This window comes from Crassostrea angulata, chromosome 7 (genome assembly GCF_025612915.1).
Source record: "Crassostrea angulata isolate pt1a10 chromosome 7, ASM2561291v2, whole genome shotgun sequence".
Classification (NCBI taxonomy): Eukaryota; Metazoa; Mollusca; class Bivalvia; order Ostreida; family Ostreidae; genus Magallana; species Magallana angulata.
The window spans coordinates 21,591,839-21,610,569 of NC_069117.1; the positions used below are offsets into that span (position 1 = coordinate 21,591,839).

Below are 18,731 nucleotides of genomic sequence, written 5' to 3' on the forward strand. Positions count from 1 at the left end.
GATAGGGCCGACACCATTATCTCCCCTTTGTTACGCACTTTATTACTAGAGTTAACTCCCCATTGAATATATAAATTAAAGCCCAAGCCCCATAACCTTTCTTTCACTTCCTGTTGCTGAGAAGATAGGTTGGTTAAGTTAATATTAAATTTTTCTATTTGATAAGCACGTGCTGCAAATAAATTTATAAAAAAAAATACTATTTACAAATTATCAATCTTCAATTTCGCCTCAATTAATGTCGATGCTTTCATTATGTTTTGATTTTTATGGATTTTAATTAGGTTAGCCCAATATTTGGATAACCTTTCCCTCAGCCATATTGATTTTTTGTTGAATTTTCTGAATTCCTTGTTTGATCAAGATAATTATCGATTTATCCCTTATAAATATATACACATGTATATATAATATAATGTGTAAATAATAAATATAAAAGTGTAACGTTAAAATTAAAAAATCCATAGATAAAACAATTGTAGATTAATTTTGAAATCATTTTTTTCATGAACGATTGTTTATTTATACATATTGCGAATTATCAACTGATAGAAATGCCACCACGGCGGTCCAAACGGATGAGAATTGAGACAACAAGGGCGCGCGAAAGTAGAACGGCAAGGACTGGGGAGCAGCGACCCAATGGTATAATGGATGATGGCCCATCAGAACCGGTGCAAACCAATTCGGAGGTCACTCAACCATCAAGGTCAACGGCATCATCTTCACATGCCATATGCATAGACGATATTCCTCCAGCAGTCCCATCGGTCCACAACATGCTAGGTATGCGCGTTAGCAATGCAATTAAACAAAACATTATAGAAGGGCAGTATATTGATCTGGCCTCTCTATTGCCTCCTAGACCTGGTGGAGATGAAAAGAAATTAATCGTAAATAATATGGGGGAAATAATATCCAAGGATGCTAACCCCAACAAGGTTGATACCATAGAACAGTGGACTGATGTTTATGTTTATATTTGCCAGGATTTATCTTAGTGGCCACCCTGCTAAATCCATAGAGCTTTTCAAATATATGCAGTGTGTTAGGATGGGGGCTAATAGGGGAGCAGGGGGATGGAAAGAATACGATGTTCAGTATAGGTTACGTAAGGCTCACAATCCAGCATCATCATGGGGGAAGTTGATTCTGAGCTCTGGTTAATGTACATGACCCCAACTTCAACCTTTAGCGCTCCTCAAACCCTACCTAGAGCTACATCTATAGGAAAGTGCTACAACTTCAATTTCAAAGGGTCCTGCGAAAAGTTTCCTTGCACGTACACTCATAGTTGTTTACGTTGTAGCGGCCAGCATGCTATGTTACACTGCACTCTTGCTCAAACTCATATGCATAATTTTCGTGCCCCCAGATTCCCAACACAACATGCTAACAATCAACCCAGGACACAACAATCGCATTACAGGGGACCCCAGAACTCCAACAACCTGCGCCCCTGATTTAGATTTACAAAACCACAAGGTGTGGGGCCTCGGCAAAACCCCTATTAAACTCCCTGCACTAAAGAAGTATTTGTCAGATTATCCAAAAACTCAGACTGCGAAAAAATTATTGTTAGGATTTTCACAGGGTTTTCTATTATATTACACGGGGCCAAGAATTCATATTCAATCAAAAAATTTGATATCTGCGTATGAACATCACACCGAGCTTCAAGAAAAAATAATGAAGGAAGTAGAATTAGGACGGGTCGGGGGGCCATTTCGGGATCTACCAATTTCAAACCTCCGCATATCTCCTATCGGAGTGGTGCCAAAGGGGGACAACTCTAGTTGGAGATTAATAACACCTCTCTCATTTCCTAAATTCAATAGCGTTAATTTTTTCATAGACCCAGAGGAAAGCTCAGTTAAATATACTTCTTTTGACTCGGTTATACAGATGCTTGCTAAAATTGGTCAGGGGGCATTTATAGGAAAATGCTATATAAAATCAGCTTTTAGACTTTTGCCAATATGTCCAGGGGATTTTGACCTACTTGGTTTTATGTTTGATGATATGTACTACATTGGTAAGTGTTTACCAATGGGGTGTTCTGTGTCATGTAAGTCTTTGAAGAATTTGCAACATTTTTAAACTGGTTGGCAATAAAAAAAATCGAATGTAGACACAATAGACCACTATTTGAACGACTTCCTATTTGCGGGTCCCAATGCTTCTGTTTGTAAGGACACCATGTCTGCATTTCATAATATTTGTCATGATCTTGGGGTACTATCACCGGGGAAAATAAGGTGATTCTATATATCCGGCGACAATAAAACTAAAATGCTTTAGATGGTAAAAAGCACTTTATTTGAACTTTAGGTCGGTAGGGTGAATTCTGGAAATCCAAAAACTACACCCGAACAATCCGAATCCTAATTCTTGACTGATGATAATAATGAACAAATGATATAAATAAGAATAGTAAACAATAGTAATTAGCACTATAAGCATGAGTGACAGATGAGTAAAACTTCAAATTGAGTGAGTCAATTATATCAAGTCTACAAAGTTGAGAGTTAATTTAAAACGATTAAGCAATTACGCCTTACGTAAACAAATGTTTTGGGATTAATTTTTTTGAAAGACAAGATGCGATAAAGATAATAGCAATTTGATAACAAATAAAGAAATGTGAAGTTGAAGCTTTATACAAAATGCCTTAAATTATAGTTCATTGAAATTTCACTCCATGATAATTCCCTCTCGCTCCGGAAAATGAGACGTCCTCGTCTCAAAGCTCACCGATGAGGATTGCTGGGTGCACGCGGCCTTTGACCGAAGTAGACGGACTGGTAAAATTGTCGTTGATTATTTTCCGGTGTCCTTGGTCTGGGCGCGGGAGTGTTGTGAATTCGGTTTCTTGAACTTGAGTTTTTCCTTAAGGCCGCAATGTCGTATTCTTGAGAGGTGATGATGTCGCTTAGGACTGCTATCTTCTGGTTAGCGATGGTCTGTCCTTGCTTTAGGTCTTTAAGTCTCTGTTCTAAATCGTAGCAGTCGGTGTTTAGATTGCTAACTACATTCTTTAGCATTTTATTTTGATTTCTCAACGTTGTCATGTGGTCTTGAATTACAACAGGCCTAAATAATTTTTGAATGTCTTCTGGATTCAAGTGCTGGAACGGCAGCTGTTTCACAAGTTCCAGTCGGTTGTAATAATCTTTAATTCTTTTCGCGTCCCGGCGTCGTTTGCTTAAGGTCTTGGTTTGTGCAAGGTGTATTCTACATTGCGAAATATCAGCAATTGCAACACAAATTTCTTGAGGCTTATTCTCAGAAATTCCTACAGTAGGGTCGAGTTTTGATCCTGCTTGGGCATCAGTCGATCCTACAGACGATACTGTCCGATTGCAGGTCCTTCCATCCTTGGCCGAACCATTTTTGAACGAACCTTTGTCGTTGGTCGCCACCGGGTAAGTTTTCCGCGGATGAGAATGGCAAGGAATGGTTGCGTAGAAGCACATTTTAGCAAAATGGCCAAGTAATCCACACACGAAACACTCCGAACGTGTCGCTGGACACGAGTACAGGTGTCCGCGGGTGAACGTATTTCCGCACCTGTAGCATGCGGGACAGGATCCAGGTCTGGAGTGTAGTCGTGCAAGTCCTGGGGATGTCCAGAAACTCGAAAAGCAGCGACGCTGGTTTGATGGTCGAAATGAGCGGGGAAATCCTCTGCTCTTGGGTTGCATTTCTGACACGTTGAATGTAATAATCTTGGGGAAACTCGCTGTTGTTGGTACACGGAATCTAACTGCTACAAAGTTTATGCAGCATCCCCGGGTGAATTACCCTTAGGATATCTCCACCAAACTATCACCGGGGAAAATAAGGTGATTCTATATATCCGTCGACAATAAAACTAAAATGCTTTAGATGGTAAAAAGCACTTTATTTGAACTTTAGGTCGGTAGGGTGAATTCTGGAAATCCAAAAACTACACCCGAACAATCCGAATCCTAATTCTTGACTGATGATAATAATGAACAAATGATATAAATAAGAATAGTAAACAATAGTAATTAGCACTATAAGCATGAGTGACAGATGAGTAAAACTTCAAATTGAGTGAGTCAATTATATCAAGTCTACAAAGTTGAGAGTTAATTTAAAACGATTAAGCAATTACGCCTTACGTAAACAAATGTTTTGGGATTAATTTTTTTGAAAGACAAGATGCGATAAAGATAATAGCAATTTGATAACAAATAAAGAAATGTGAAGTTGAAGCTTTATACAAAATGCCTTAAATTATAGTTCATTGAAATTTCACTCCATGATAGTACCTTAAGCTGAGGATAAAACTGTAGGTCCTACCACTTGCTTAACATTTTTAGGTTTGGAAATTGACACTATTGAAATGCTGGTTAAAGTACCTCATCCAAAATGTATTGAACTCCAAAATCATTTAAAACAATTGTTACCACTCAAGAAAGTCACACTTAAGCAGTTGCAATCAGTGCTGGGAAAACTTAATTTCTTTACAAGTAATAGCTTTCCAAAAAGCTTGCCTGACTAAACAAAATTATTCAATGGAAGCATCCAAGTATCAATGAGGCTATCTTATTAGAAATGAATCTTTATTTTCGCTGCTGATCATAAATTTATAAACGGAACGTGCAAATTTAAGACGAAATGTCAGTCTTTTCTTCGATCTAGAACATGTACATATATATCACTTGAAATTCAGTTATTTTATAAATTCAATTATTTTTTAGGAATGTACACATATCATATAAGTGCATGTAAGCTTGAAAGCTGGAGAGTAAATAGTCGGTTTTTTTTAAAAATTTTATTTGTTATACTAAGATGTAAAATCAACTGAAAGGCATTTTTAAAAATTTTTCCAACCATATGAAATATTAAAGGGTATACAAACACGTATTGTTTTTTAATGTGTGTGGGCAGCTTCATCAAAATCATCTTGACAAGCAATTAATAAAGGGCGATTTCTCAAATTCATTAAAAAAAACCTAACTATAACTTCAATTCAATTAGAATTCCTTATTTGCAGTTTTATTTATTGCATGCTCCTACAAAAGTGGAGGGGGGGGGGGGGGGGCAAATCCATGATATTTCCATTTATCATATAAAATTAAGAAAAGTGCCACCTGCCAAAAAAGTGGGGAGGGGGAAGCAGCCCCCTTCACTCCAACCCCTGATGATACGTGCCTGTGATGTAAACACATTGTGTGCTCTGGGGTATTGAATGATCCCAGCGCACTCGTCAACTAATCAGTGCGCAAAATTATGAATGAGACATTATGGCGCGAAATCCTACTATTATCGTACACGCAACGAATGAACTCATCCATTGGCAGAAGATCCATGGGGAGGGGGTCAGATGACTTTTTTGACATTTGTTTTGTAACAGCTAATTACATGTATATTATACTTTGGATCGGATGTTTTGGAAGAAATCTAACGTATTAAGACATACACTTGATTAGTAATTGTTAAATGTAGTAATGCACATTTAAGTAAGACACGCGACTTATGACCCCTTTTCAAGATTATAATGAAATCGCCCAACTGAACGAAAATCGGGTCACACCCCGCTTCGGCGATTTCGTTCCTCCTGTAAACATTCCAGCTGTATAAATATATCTTTGTTTTAATCCAAACTGATGACTCTCCTGTAATAATGATAATCCAACACCAATTATAACTTACATTGTACCGTTAAAGACAATATGTTACAACTTGTTGCGATGACCCCCTCCCCCCTTTTCACCGTTTAAATATAGTGGAATGCTGATCTATTTTTACATCAGGATTACACACGTGCACTGCATGGTGAACGTCCCTTTTACTTGAAAACTCTTGCTCGCTGTTGTTATTACATGCCATATAACTTTTTCTTCAATTGTGAATGTAAATGCTGACATCCTAAACATATATCGGTTAATCTTTTTCGTGAAATATCATGATATTGCTTGTCCCATTGTCTGCACTGTTTCGGAGAATGCAACTTTTAAACCTTAGATATGCCTGACGTCATGACGTCAGACAACAAGGGCTATTCGGCCAGGCCGTGCATTTGTTCGATCGGCGCCTGTATGACGCCACCATCGGTGTCACGCAATCACATCATTACCTAAGAGTTACTCAATCGATGCGGGGGGACATTTTTATGTGGTGTAGGTTTTTGGAGGGTTTTAACGGCGTGGTTTATTTCTTAGAAGAAGAATGGCATTCAGATCAAAATCTCAATTTGTTCACCGATAGCTCAGGGTCTGCTCAACTAGGATGTGGGGCGTATTTGAATGGGGAATGGTGTTTCTTTAGTTGGCCCAAAAATTGGAAATATATCGATGGGCATCACGACATGACCCTATTAGAGTTTATCCCCGCGGTTTAATCCGTCATCATTTGGGCCAACAAATTAGCCAACAAAAAAATTACATTTCACATAGACAATCAGGCATTGGTTGCAGTTTTGAACAAACTAACCTCTAAATCTGAGTTTGTCATGGTATTAGTTAGAGCATTTGTCTTAAAATGCATGCGACACAACATTTTATTTCGTACAGAATATATTTCAACCAAATCTAATAATATTGCTGATGCCATTTCTCGTAAACAGTGGACCAGGTTTCGCCAGGCTGCACCAAACGACGCAAGGAGGGACCCCGAACCCATCCCCCAGTCATTTCACAACCTTAATTCAAGTTTGAATTTGATCGGCTGTTAGAAGCTGCAATATCCGATAACACACATAGGGTTCAAAAAGTCGGTTTACTGTCGTATCAAAAAATTTTGTCATCAGTTCGCACTTTCATATTGGCCTCCAACACTATGTTCGCTGGTTCAGTACTTACTGCATCTATCAACATCTGGCCTTGCTTATTCAACGGTGCGTTCGTATTTGTCTGCAATTTCTTATCACTGCAAGTTACAAGGAATAGGGGACCCAGCTTCTCAATTTTTAGTTACAAAGCGTTTGCAGGGCATGGAACGCTTAAATCACAATTCTGATACAAGACTGCCTATAACTAAAGACTTGCTTGAAAAAATAATTTTGGTTTTACCCACTACATGCACTAATTCTTATGAAACAAGTCTTTTCTCGGCAGCGTTTTCACTGGCATTTCATGGCTTATTTCGTGTCGGTGAATTTACTGTCCACTGTAAAATTCCGAACAATATTGTACTTTGTATGGAAAATCTAACTCTAGACCCTGATAAACAGCTATTGTTAATCAATCTCAAACATTCGAAGACTGACCAGGTAGGAAAAAGGTACCATTTTCCAAATTGGTAAATCTGAGGGAGTTGCGTGTCCATTCAAGCTTGTTGAGAAATATTTAAGTGTTCGCCCGTTGACTGCAGGGCCCCTTTTTTGTCACTTCGATAAGACCCCACTCGCAAGATACCAGTTTACGGCAGTCCTCTCAAAAGCATTAGTCCGTCTTAAATTACCGGAGTACACAAGATACAAATCTCATTCTTTTCGGATTGGAGTTAGCATTGAATTGGCATTGCAAGGTTTTTCTGCGGAAACAATTCAGAAATGTGGAGGATGGAAATCTTCGTGTTATAAATCATACATTCGCATACCAAAATTTTAACTCATAGGCTTTGCTTATCATTGTAGACAAACAAAAAGTGTGGTAAGTTGGGTCCTTAATACTGAAGCATGCTCAGTTAGAAGCATTTTTAAGACCTGGAGGTCTTCACCTCAACTTGAAAAGGCTAAATATTTCTTTGTGGTGGCAGGGGTACAGTGGCCTGAAATTGTCTCAAGCAGAGCAGAAGCTTAAAACCCTCGCAAAGGTGGGTCCTGCACCTAATGTCATTTTAATACACTGTGGGGGAAATGACTTAGGGGAGACTTCAATTAGAAAACTAAGGCTAGTTTGCGTGAAGCTTTTTCAATTTATTCAAACCAACTTCCTACATTCAAAGGTCATTTGGTCTTGCATCATTCCACGCATACAATGGCGTTATTCTCAAAACTCTCGTGCTATGGAATCACAACGTAAACGTCTTAATTCTTGTGCATCCAGGTTGGCCCTGCGGTATGACGGCGCAATTATCCGCCATCCTGATATAAAGCGTGACTCCTTGTTTTTCTGTGATGGAGTACACTTGTCAAAATTGGCTAAATAAATGCTGTTTTCCTAAATACTCTTCAGGGGGCCTTGAGGCTATCTTATCTTAACAAAAAGGACATGCTTGCTATCCGGCTTAGCAAGCTTACCCTAGGGCACGGTTGTAAGTTAAATCCGCTCATACCCCCACCCATATGGTGGCGGAGTTCCCAATCACTAAAGCTCCATAGCTGCTTTCGAGTTTGGGAACTTATGGCGTGAATGAGCGGCGCTGGTCATTTGAGACCAGTGCATGTATTATTATGTGGACATCGACCCCTGCACCTCCCAAGGGTCAATCGTAAATTCTTGACTTCTGCACCTCCCAGAGTCAAGGTATTAAACATTTGAACTTTGAGTGAACTTGGAATGAACTTTGAACTTTGAGTGAACTTTGAATGAACTTTGAACTTTGTTTGAATTTGTTGAATTATGTGAACTACAGTATGATGTTACTTGATGTGTTGAATTTTGAAATTTGGGGCATGCTCTTTGTCATGTATGGCGGCCCATTACCTTAAACAGCCGTTCCCAATCATCGCCAGATTTGAAATAAAATTAAAGAAAATTAAAAATGTTTTTCACTCTTTGTGTTTTGTCGGGCACTTTTCTGAGATATTATTTACATCCAATTCTTTATGTATTGGATGGTGTTATCGAAGATAGGGCCGACACCATTATCTCCCCTTTGTTACGCACTTTATTACTAGAGTTAACTCCCCATTGAATATATAAATTAAAGCCCAAGCCCCATAACTTTTCTTTCACTTCCTGTTGCTGAGAAGATAGGTTGGTTAAGTTAATATTAAATTTTTCTATTTGATAAGCACGTGCTGCAAATAACCCACCCTTCCCTCCCTTTTGAAATGATATCTGCTGGTTGTTATCTGTTTTATTTTTCAGGAACCCTGTAAGGACCTGTCATCCGGTACGGCTGTTGTATGCTACATGTGTGCATTTACCACCTGCTTGGCGTGAATGAGCGGCGCTGGTCATTTGAGACTAGTGCATGTATTATTATGTGGACATCGACCCCTGCACCTCCCAAGGGTCAATCGTAAATTCTTGACTTCTGCACCTCCCAGAGTCAAGGTATTAAACATTTGAACTTTGAATGAACTTTGAACTTTGTTTGAATTTGTTGAATTATGTGAACTACATTATGATGTTACTTGATGTGTTGAATTTTGGGGCATGCCCTTTGTCATGTATGGCGGCCCAATACCCTTAAACAGCCGTTCCCAATCATCGCCAGATTTGAAATAAAATTAAAGAAAATTAAAAATGTTTTTTACTCTTTGTGTTTTGTCGCGCACTTTTCTGAGTAATTAGTATATGATTCGTTTTTAGATATAAATTGTGCTCTTTCTTTAAGTGCATTTTTCCTCTGTTTTATTTATTTACAATTTTCTATTGACTAACCGTATGTGAGTGTCAAGCTTCGAGTTATAAGCAAGATACAGAGCTTTGCTCACATTTCTAAGTTTGTACATGTACACAGAGCTGAGGCCACGGTTTAGTTTGTTTAGATTTTAAATGTTGAATAGGAAATACCAAGTTTAATCAAAGTACTGAGAGTACTGAAAGACGGGGTCTTGAAAGTTTGAATTTGTAATTGTCCTTGATTTTCTCGAATATGTTTCCAAAAATTATGAGTTAAAATTAGTTGTTTCAATCTAGTATGTTAAATTGGTTTTTTGCAATTGTCTGAATCAGATACTTTGTCTAAATTTTACTTAATCCCAGCCTTCAAAATTGTAGAAAATTGACACAACGGTTTTTTATGTAAAATAAAACCCCAAGGAAAATTTTTAAAAATTACTACTAACCGGGAAAATCAAAACAACCATATCAAGGTAGATAATTTAAATCATTAGTTTTATTCAATTTTGTGATCCAAGAGAAAATTCACAAGTCGGACGGTTTCCGTTATACAAGGTTCATGAAAACCCCGAAAACTCTCAAACTGCTGAATTAATAAACAAAGTTAATATTTGTATACCAATAACAAATACAGGCACCTGACGTTAGAAATATTTCTTTTTACAATAAGATTCCAAGTACTCTAACAATAAATAGGTATGTCACGGTCGTCATTTTGATTTTTAGACCGACTAATCTGACACGATTTTCTTGCAGCGATTCATGCAAAATTTATAGATAAAAATAAACCCGTTTGCCAATTACTACTTTTTTGTGTAAACTCGTGCATCACCTACACGAATTACGATAAAACCGTTCCGTTCATTAAAAATCATACTTTGAAAATCAGAGACATAAATAACAGAGATTGGCAACTCCGCCATTAGCGTGTAAATGTTACGGGAACAACCTTACCTTGAGAATTACAACTGTAACAACAATCATGTATGAGTCATTAAATTTGAACCTGATAGTGAACATGAACCTGTAAATATGTTCAAGCATGTTTTATTTATGAAACATCTACAAAAAGTTTAACTCTTTATTTAGCTTTTAAAGGGTCATGGTCACGATTTTGGTCAAATTCCATTTTTATGTTTTTATTATTTACAATGCTTTAGAAATGCATTTCTAATGATCAAATAAAATTTGAGAGTCATTCGTAGAGGTATAAGCAAGATACAGGGCTCACAATTCTTTCTCATGTAAACAAGGCTCGTGCCCTGTTTTTGTTTACAAAGGTTCAATATACCAGTAACAAATCTTTTTTAAGCTTATTTGTCAATCTTTTTAATTATCTTAAGCATGGATAAACAGTTCTTAACGTTTAAAACATTCGTTTGAAGTCTAAAACGGAAAGTTTTACTTCAATGTTCAAAATGTAAAAAAAACGCTTTGTTTACATAGCGAAGAATTTCAAGCTCTGTAACTCGCTTATAACTCAACAAATGACACTCAAATTTCGGTTGCCTATTAAAAATGTCTTTCTGAAGCATTGTAAATATTTAAATCGGAAAAATAATTTTTTAACAAAATCGTGACCATGCACCTTTAAATTACTTTTTTAAAACTTATTGACTTTTCACAAAGTAATGGTTATGGTAATGCATTACTTTACTCATGTAATGGTAATGAAATGCATTACTTCAAAAAATGAGTAATGGTAATTTAATGCCCTAATTCATGAAGTAATGATAATGTAATGCATTACTTTACAATGTAATTCACCCCAAGCCTGATTCAAACTAAGCCGGACAACATGAACATTAACATTTAACTTGGTTCTTTAATCGATAAGATTGTATAATTATATGATTTGATCTATTGGTCATCCAAAATGTATAATCTATATAGATTTTGCTTTCAATGCATTGTTCAAAATTTTAATTCAGTTTAATTAATTAAAGAGTCAATGAACGAGAAGGCAAATTCAGGCTTGTTTTTATTTTCTATGTAAAAAATTCCTTAAGAGACGAACAGCAGTCATACCGCAAGTAGACTGGAAGCCAACGAAACGCCTATTTAATATGCAAGACATCTGTGTATAATCCGTCCTAATTTTAACTTCGGCTTGCGCATGAAGTTCGGTAGTATTCAGGTGAAAGATTGTCAAAATAAAATTAACAACTTTTCAAAAATGGTACATTGCGTTTGGGAACACTACATTCGAATCAACCTTCAACCTCTTCTATTGATTAATGAACTCGAACACCAACTGAAACGTCAACGGCGTTGTGCATTCAGTTACGTAACTCATTCCACATTTGAACCCGAGCAGGAATATTTTGATCAATAAAACTATTTGTTTATTTTATAAATAGAATTTAGTTTATACACAGAGGACTTAAAAAGATTTAATGCGTGTTTTTATAATATATATTTACTGATATGCATGAAAACTTTCTGCACTATTTTCTTGCGCAATTCATGTGTTCAACGCGTGCCTTCCGGTTTGAGACTTCGGCTAACAGTAAACCAATAGACGGGACCCCGTCTAAAAATCTTAAGTTGAATGAAATAAACTCATGGTCAACAATTACATGACTCAAACCGAGCAGTCTGTGAGCTCTGTATCTTGCTTATAATTCTGCGATTGACACTGAAATTGTGGTTGATCATTAGAAATGCCTTGCTAATCATTAAGTACTTGTACAGAAAAATTAAAAGGATGATGTTCTATAACTACTATCTGGGGCCCCTTCTTATACGATGAATTATATGAAATCTACACTAATTTTGATAGTTTTTCAAACAAGAGTAAATAAAAATGAAGTCTTAAAAACAGTTTCCATAGTTCTGACACCATTATCATTATGAGGATAAATGCATTATCGTTGTTTTTAAATCAAAATATTGCAGAGGAAAATTATCTATGTTTGTAGAGGCAGCAATTTGTTATTTTTGAATAAAGATGAAAATAATGGGTGGGTCTTCGTACAATAGAGTGAAATGCCTGTCAATACATTGATTAGAATAGCTCTTTTACATATAATATGACATTTTTCAGGCGACTATATTCATCGATCATGTGAGTAAGTTTATAAAAGGTCACATGAGTTCACGCCAGGTAAACGACATCGTTTATAATGAAGTAGACCAACTAAGTTTTTGAACGTTTTTTAATTCGAGGAATTGAGCGCATTCAGGTAGTAAAGATACAATTCTCTTCTTTCAGATATAGGATTTTTTTACCAGAATATAATTACTATTAAGTTGTTGAGATAGAAAATGTACCTATCTATGCTCTCATATATTTTGATAGCTTTAAAAAGTTTTTTGGGAAGGGGGGGGGGGGTGGGGTTGGGGGCTAAAATAAAGGGAACTGGAAGGTAACAGTAAACCCCTACCAAAAATTTAGTTATATATCTTACATAAATAGGATCTTCTTATTTTCGTTGAAAATGGTAATCCATAAAAGTACATATGTCAAAGATTAAGTATATGCAAAAATAAGAGTAAAATTCAAATATTTATTTTTTGTTAATCTACCGAGGGGCCATATGGCACAATATCCTTCGAATCCCCATATACAGCCATTGTTTCTCAAGTGAGCGATGTGACTTCTTGTTTTTACAGAGCCCATTTGTAATTTATGTTAAAATTTTGGAATTTGATATGTGAGTGCGGATCAACTGATGAATATGTTTTCTAAATAAAATCTTCATACCTGTCCTCATTCATTAAATGAGAATTACTAAAAACAAACAAAAAATAAAAATAGCAAAAACATAAACAAAAATGAATAACTGGACCGGTTTAGGGGAACTAAAACAAACAATTTTACTTAATATTACAGCCGGTGTAACGAAGAATTTTGACCCGGGTTGAAAATTGACCCGGGGGTCATTTTTCCACGTTGAATATTGAGACCAAACGTGTTGAATAAAGACCCTAATCCGTTGAAAATTGACCCGCATCGTGGAATTTTGATCATGAAACCGGTTCAAAATTCAACAGCAAAGAAGCACAAATTAACGAATCAATATTATAACTGGAGTTTATTCAATTAAAAATTATCACTTTTTATATATTTATTCTTTAGATTTACATGTTCACATGTTTCAAAGGGGGGGGGGGGATTAAAATGAGACTTAAATAATTATTTTTTGAATTTACATAGTATCCCTTTAAATATGTACATGTAATAACTATTTTATTCATAATAAACTTTTGCGCGTATAATTGGTTTAACGTTCACCTAGTAAATTGAAACTTTGATATTGTTCATTGTAAATTTTCTGAGTAGGTGTAAATAAAAAAAATTAAAGTATGTCATATTGAGATTTTTGTGTTTGCAGCCACTCAGTTGTTAAAACTGTGACTATCTTTAATTTTGTATTCACACCCATCCAGCCAATAACAGTTTACAAAATGATGATATGCTAACATGATTGTACTCTTTCATGAACAATGCTGTAGTAACTATATCTTGAAAGCCGATTTTTTGTGTTTTATTTGTTCCGTTAGAATAACTTTTGATGTAACTAAATATCATCAAATCGCTAATTTTTCTAGGCATTAACAATTCTGCTTCATGGAGTCTGTAGCAAGTTAGCAACCTAATTTTGTACAGGATGACAATAGAATTTTGCTTTAAAGTTTCTAAATTGCTTTGATCACAAAACTTTATCATAAATTTACTAACAGTAATTGTTTTCGTCAATAAATTGGTAAATTGCATTTTTTGAATAGAAATAAGTAGTAGAAGATCATACAGCAGCGTTGGAGTAGATGATTGATCTTCCTATCACAGCCACCTACATATTTAATTTAATTTAAACGTGTTAAATGTGTATATTATGGTATATAAGACATGAGGTACTTGAATATTAAATAATTATCTGAATATTTATCATATATGATTGTATGACATATTGTTGGTAGACATGTTCACTCATACCTATATTAACAAACATATCACCTTCATACCTGCAGAGATACAATTAAACATAAGAATGAGATTTTCATGATCCAGCCCATTCGAAAAGAACAGTAAATAAAAGGGAACTGTATATTAAGTAAATATACAGGTATAGTACTTAAATTGGTTTAAACAGTGTACCCCAAGAGAATCAAAAACGCTTTCGAGATCTAATATAAGTATAAACATGGGAAACAATTTTACAATTTTATCTATATGAAAAATCAGAACTACCATAAAGTATATAGTTCATATAAAATGGTACACTAATGTCAATAAGTTGTTTAAAAAGTTTGTCTCTTTTTTGAGTGTATCTTGGATATCCAGGGGGAAAATCACATTTCCTTCAGATTCAAACCCACAGTATAAACATCGACTCACATCAGATAAAAAAATCCTTAAATAAGTAAGCTTTACTAGTTTTATTCCGTAATAGACGAAAAATTATATTTCCTATTGTCTTAACTGAAAGGTTTGTAAGCTCTAGGTAAGTTTTGACTTGAAAGAAAGATAAAGTTGAAATTTTCTTTTCTGCATGAAGATCATTCCTCAATTTACATGTAGAGGGAGCAAAGCTATTGTAATAAGTATATAGATAGTAAAAAAACTAAATAGATAGTAAAAAAGCTATTGTAATAAGCTATTGTAATAAGTATATAGATAGTAAAATATATATATATAGATAGTAAAAAAGCTAATTCGATCTATGAATTTATGCATGTTCAGTAAGACAATATGATTGAATTCAATCTAACATATCTTGTGGTGCTAAACCACTTATATTCTTGTAGAATATAATTAGTTTATGGTTATCCCTTCGAGATTTCGAGGTTTCCAAATTAAGCTCACTATATAAAAGTATTTTAAAAGAATTAACTCTGATCCCTGTCACTGTCCTGGTTGCTTCAATTTGTACATGTTAAAAGCAATTCGGATTTTTCCTTGATACAGCTGCTCAAAACAACATATCTATCAGTTGTATACTTTTTGCATACCTTTTGATGTATTAACCATTAATATAGTTCGATCAACCATCCTCCGACTGTATATTTAGATGCAAACCTACTTTTTTTTAAATTGATAACATTTTTGCTGTAGAGGGTATATGTTTTTGATTTTGAGAAAATATATTACGTCAGTTGCCTGTGTTTCTAATTTACAGGTAAATAATAGAATTGAAAACTCAAAATAATAGAAATAAATTGCATTTTTAAGAAGAACCATGACTGTATATGCAGAAAATTGGATGGTGCTTCAATAAAGTTAATCAGACAAGATGAAAAATCGTAAAAAATTAAAAACATGTGTAAATATGTATATGCTGTATTTATACGCATAAAAAACCCAGTATATATGAAAAAAGGATAAAAATATGACAACCAATCATTTATTATTTTGTCAGTGAAATATTCTGACTTTTTCAAATTAAGCATAGGTATCTGACATTATATCTTTTTGTCTTGATATAAATATATATACCCTTTACCCAATAAAGCAGTATAGATGTTATATATTTTCAATTATTAGAAAAATATACAACGTCAGGTGCCTGTCGAATAGAGCTCTGTTGAATTGCCTTAAACGTGACGATAACGGGCAATATGTTTGTTAGATATATTTACCAGAGATTGTGACAAGTTTAAACTTTAAATTCTGTCACATGAGGGAATGAAAACCATGGCATCTATGTCAAAAAGTATTCTAGCCCTACTCGCCTGCTCCATTCCGAAACAAACGTATCATATTTTCAATCTAAAAACTAAATGATTAATTGGACATATCAGCCTAAAAGAAATTAGCCACGTCCGCATATTTATCGGACAGTATGTACATTTTAAAACTGAAACTTTCAAATATGTGCATGATTGTACATTTAAGCCGTGTAGAGTAAGTTTCAGTTCAGATCAAAACTCTGAGGTTTGGGTCAATTCTCAACAGGATCAATTTTCAACGGGTCGAGGTCATCAGAGTTTAGAAAAATCTTTCTCATACCGTTGAAAAATGACCCCGGGTATAAATTTTACGATTTTGGTCTCAATTTTCAACGTTGAAAAATGACCCCCCGGGTCAATATTCAACGTTGAAAAATGACCCCCGGGTCAATTTTCAACCCGGGTCAATATTCTTCGTTACACCGGCGCTAGCAATTATAATTGTTATGTCTATACAAATGCTAAGCTGCAACATCAAAACGTTTGCGTTAATACTAATATCTGACAGGAACTGAATAACATTATCCAATGGAATGCTGTCTACGCCAGTTGGGGGGAAGGGGGGGGGGTGACGCACTTTTACGATAGTTGCAATATTTAAGTTGCTTAACTCCATCCCGAAGAAGTCTAAATTACATAAAATTACAAATAACTTACACTGGATGATGACCTGTACTTGAGGAGACTTTACTTTCCCTTCCACTCCGCTGGCTTCACATTGATATACCCCAGACATCCTCCGGTCTCGTGTAATGTTAATGACTGGATTACCTTTAGATTCTAGTTGTCCATCTTTATACCAAGCTATTTCACACGAAGGGTTACAGTCTGACGAGCAACTTAGGGGAATTGTCATTGAAGTTTCCTCCCTCTCAGTTACATCACCAAAAATTGTCTGATGATTTCTCAAGATAGTTGCAGTTCTTGGTCCATCTTCAAGTTGAAAATATGATACATAACTTCAAAAATTACGAATATATCAATCTTAATATCTCAATCTCGATATGGGGACTAAGATGACATCATTCATACAAGTAAAGACTAGCTGCGGTCGAGATTATTCATTTTATCAAATTGAATAGCAATTTTTGGTATTGATTCAGAGGTTTGAATCTCAAATTTTACATCATGTGACAATTCAAATTCACTAAAGTATGGCCAACGTTATTGTTTTCGTCACATTTGAATGATTTTTTTTTAACAAAAAATACATATGCCCCTTCCTGTGAAATAAGTTGATTGAAATTGATGAAAGAAGAACAATCCAAGATAGATTTCTCCATTGACTATCATTTTTTCACAAGGGGTGCCTTTCGTATAAATGTTTATATTTATATTAACAAATATTTCCCTTTTTGACATTATCTGAGCAAATTGTTGTTATTACTACATTCATGCATTTCCACATTGACTTGGTCAAAAGGTCATAGAAGCGCATTCATGAAAGATCGCAAATATGCGACCCCCCGCCCCCCGGCAAACACAATAATCCTTCGGACCCCCCCCCCCCCCCTCCATGAAAATATTTCTGGATCCGCTCATGCAGGCTCTTGAGTTGTGACGGAAACTCGCTAGCGATGGTGACCTCGGAGTAAGGGATGGTGGCCTCAAGACACTCGAGACACTATAAAAATGGCTTCTCACCGAGTTTTCATCCGCCTGTAGTCCTCACGTCAGATGTCTGAACAGGGAATACGAATTGTAGTAATTGCTCAGGTATTTGGGTTTTTTTTTAGAATAAGACAAAATAGGACAAAAACTTAATATATATTTCATGTTATTTTAACATACCTGAGTTGCAAGATTTATGTTGTTTTCTATGACAGGAAAAACAACGTAAAACCTTTTGACGTTGTCGCAATAGAAGAGTGCACACGATACAGAAGTCAGGCATGATAAACTAATGCCGATGTCTTTCATTGCACCCTTTTTATACACCTCAAATAATTTTACTTCTTTCTCACACAAGCTTTTAAATCGCGTTGAATTCTTAATTACTTGCGGCTTCGGAGCTTGAGTACGCCAATTAATCATCAACTTTATTTCACTTAAGCTTCGGAACATGCATACATTAATTAGTTGTTACTTTGAATAATCAAAAATATACGAAAAGATGCCCTTTTAAGCATTTACAGACTGGGTTTCATCATATTTTATACTTATTATCATTATTACGTAAATATTATCAGGTGATCGTATGATCATGATCGCTGATTTCATAATTACATTGGTCATAATTAAGGTATTTTAAATCTTTAACCAAGGTGCTCTATTAAAATTATTCCGGTTTCTAAAATCATAAGTTTTTAAAGTACATTTATTTGCCTAATTTTATTTCAGGGAAGAGATTTTCTAAAAAATGAAAAACATATTGTTTAACCACAATCCATACCACTTTTGCTGATTAATTAATGAATTGAAATAAATCTGTTTAAATAAAACTGTGGATGAAAGGTTTTTTTTCAAATCTGTTAAATTTAAAAAAATAAAACCTAAAGAATATAACATAGTCTGTGATTTTTAAGAATACAATTAATTTTCGTATTAAATTTTCTAAAACAAACAAAAATA

At 35.1% G+C, this 18,731-nt stretch overlaps 2 pseudogenes; one reads left to right on the forward strand and one right to left on the reverse strand.

The window, feature by feature from the left end:
* LOC128191231 (hemicentin-1-like) overlaps positions 1 to 18,731 on the reverse strand; it is a 48,984-nt pseudogene that overhangs the window by 21,584 nt on the left and 8,669 nt on the right.
* On the forward strand, positions 555 to 1,463 carry LOC128191166 (uncharacterized; annotated as a pseudogene).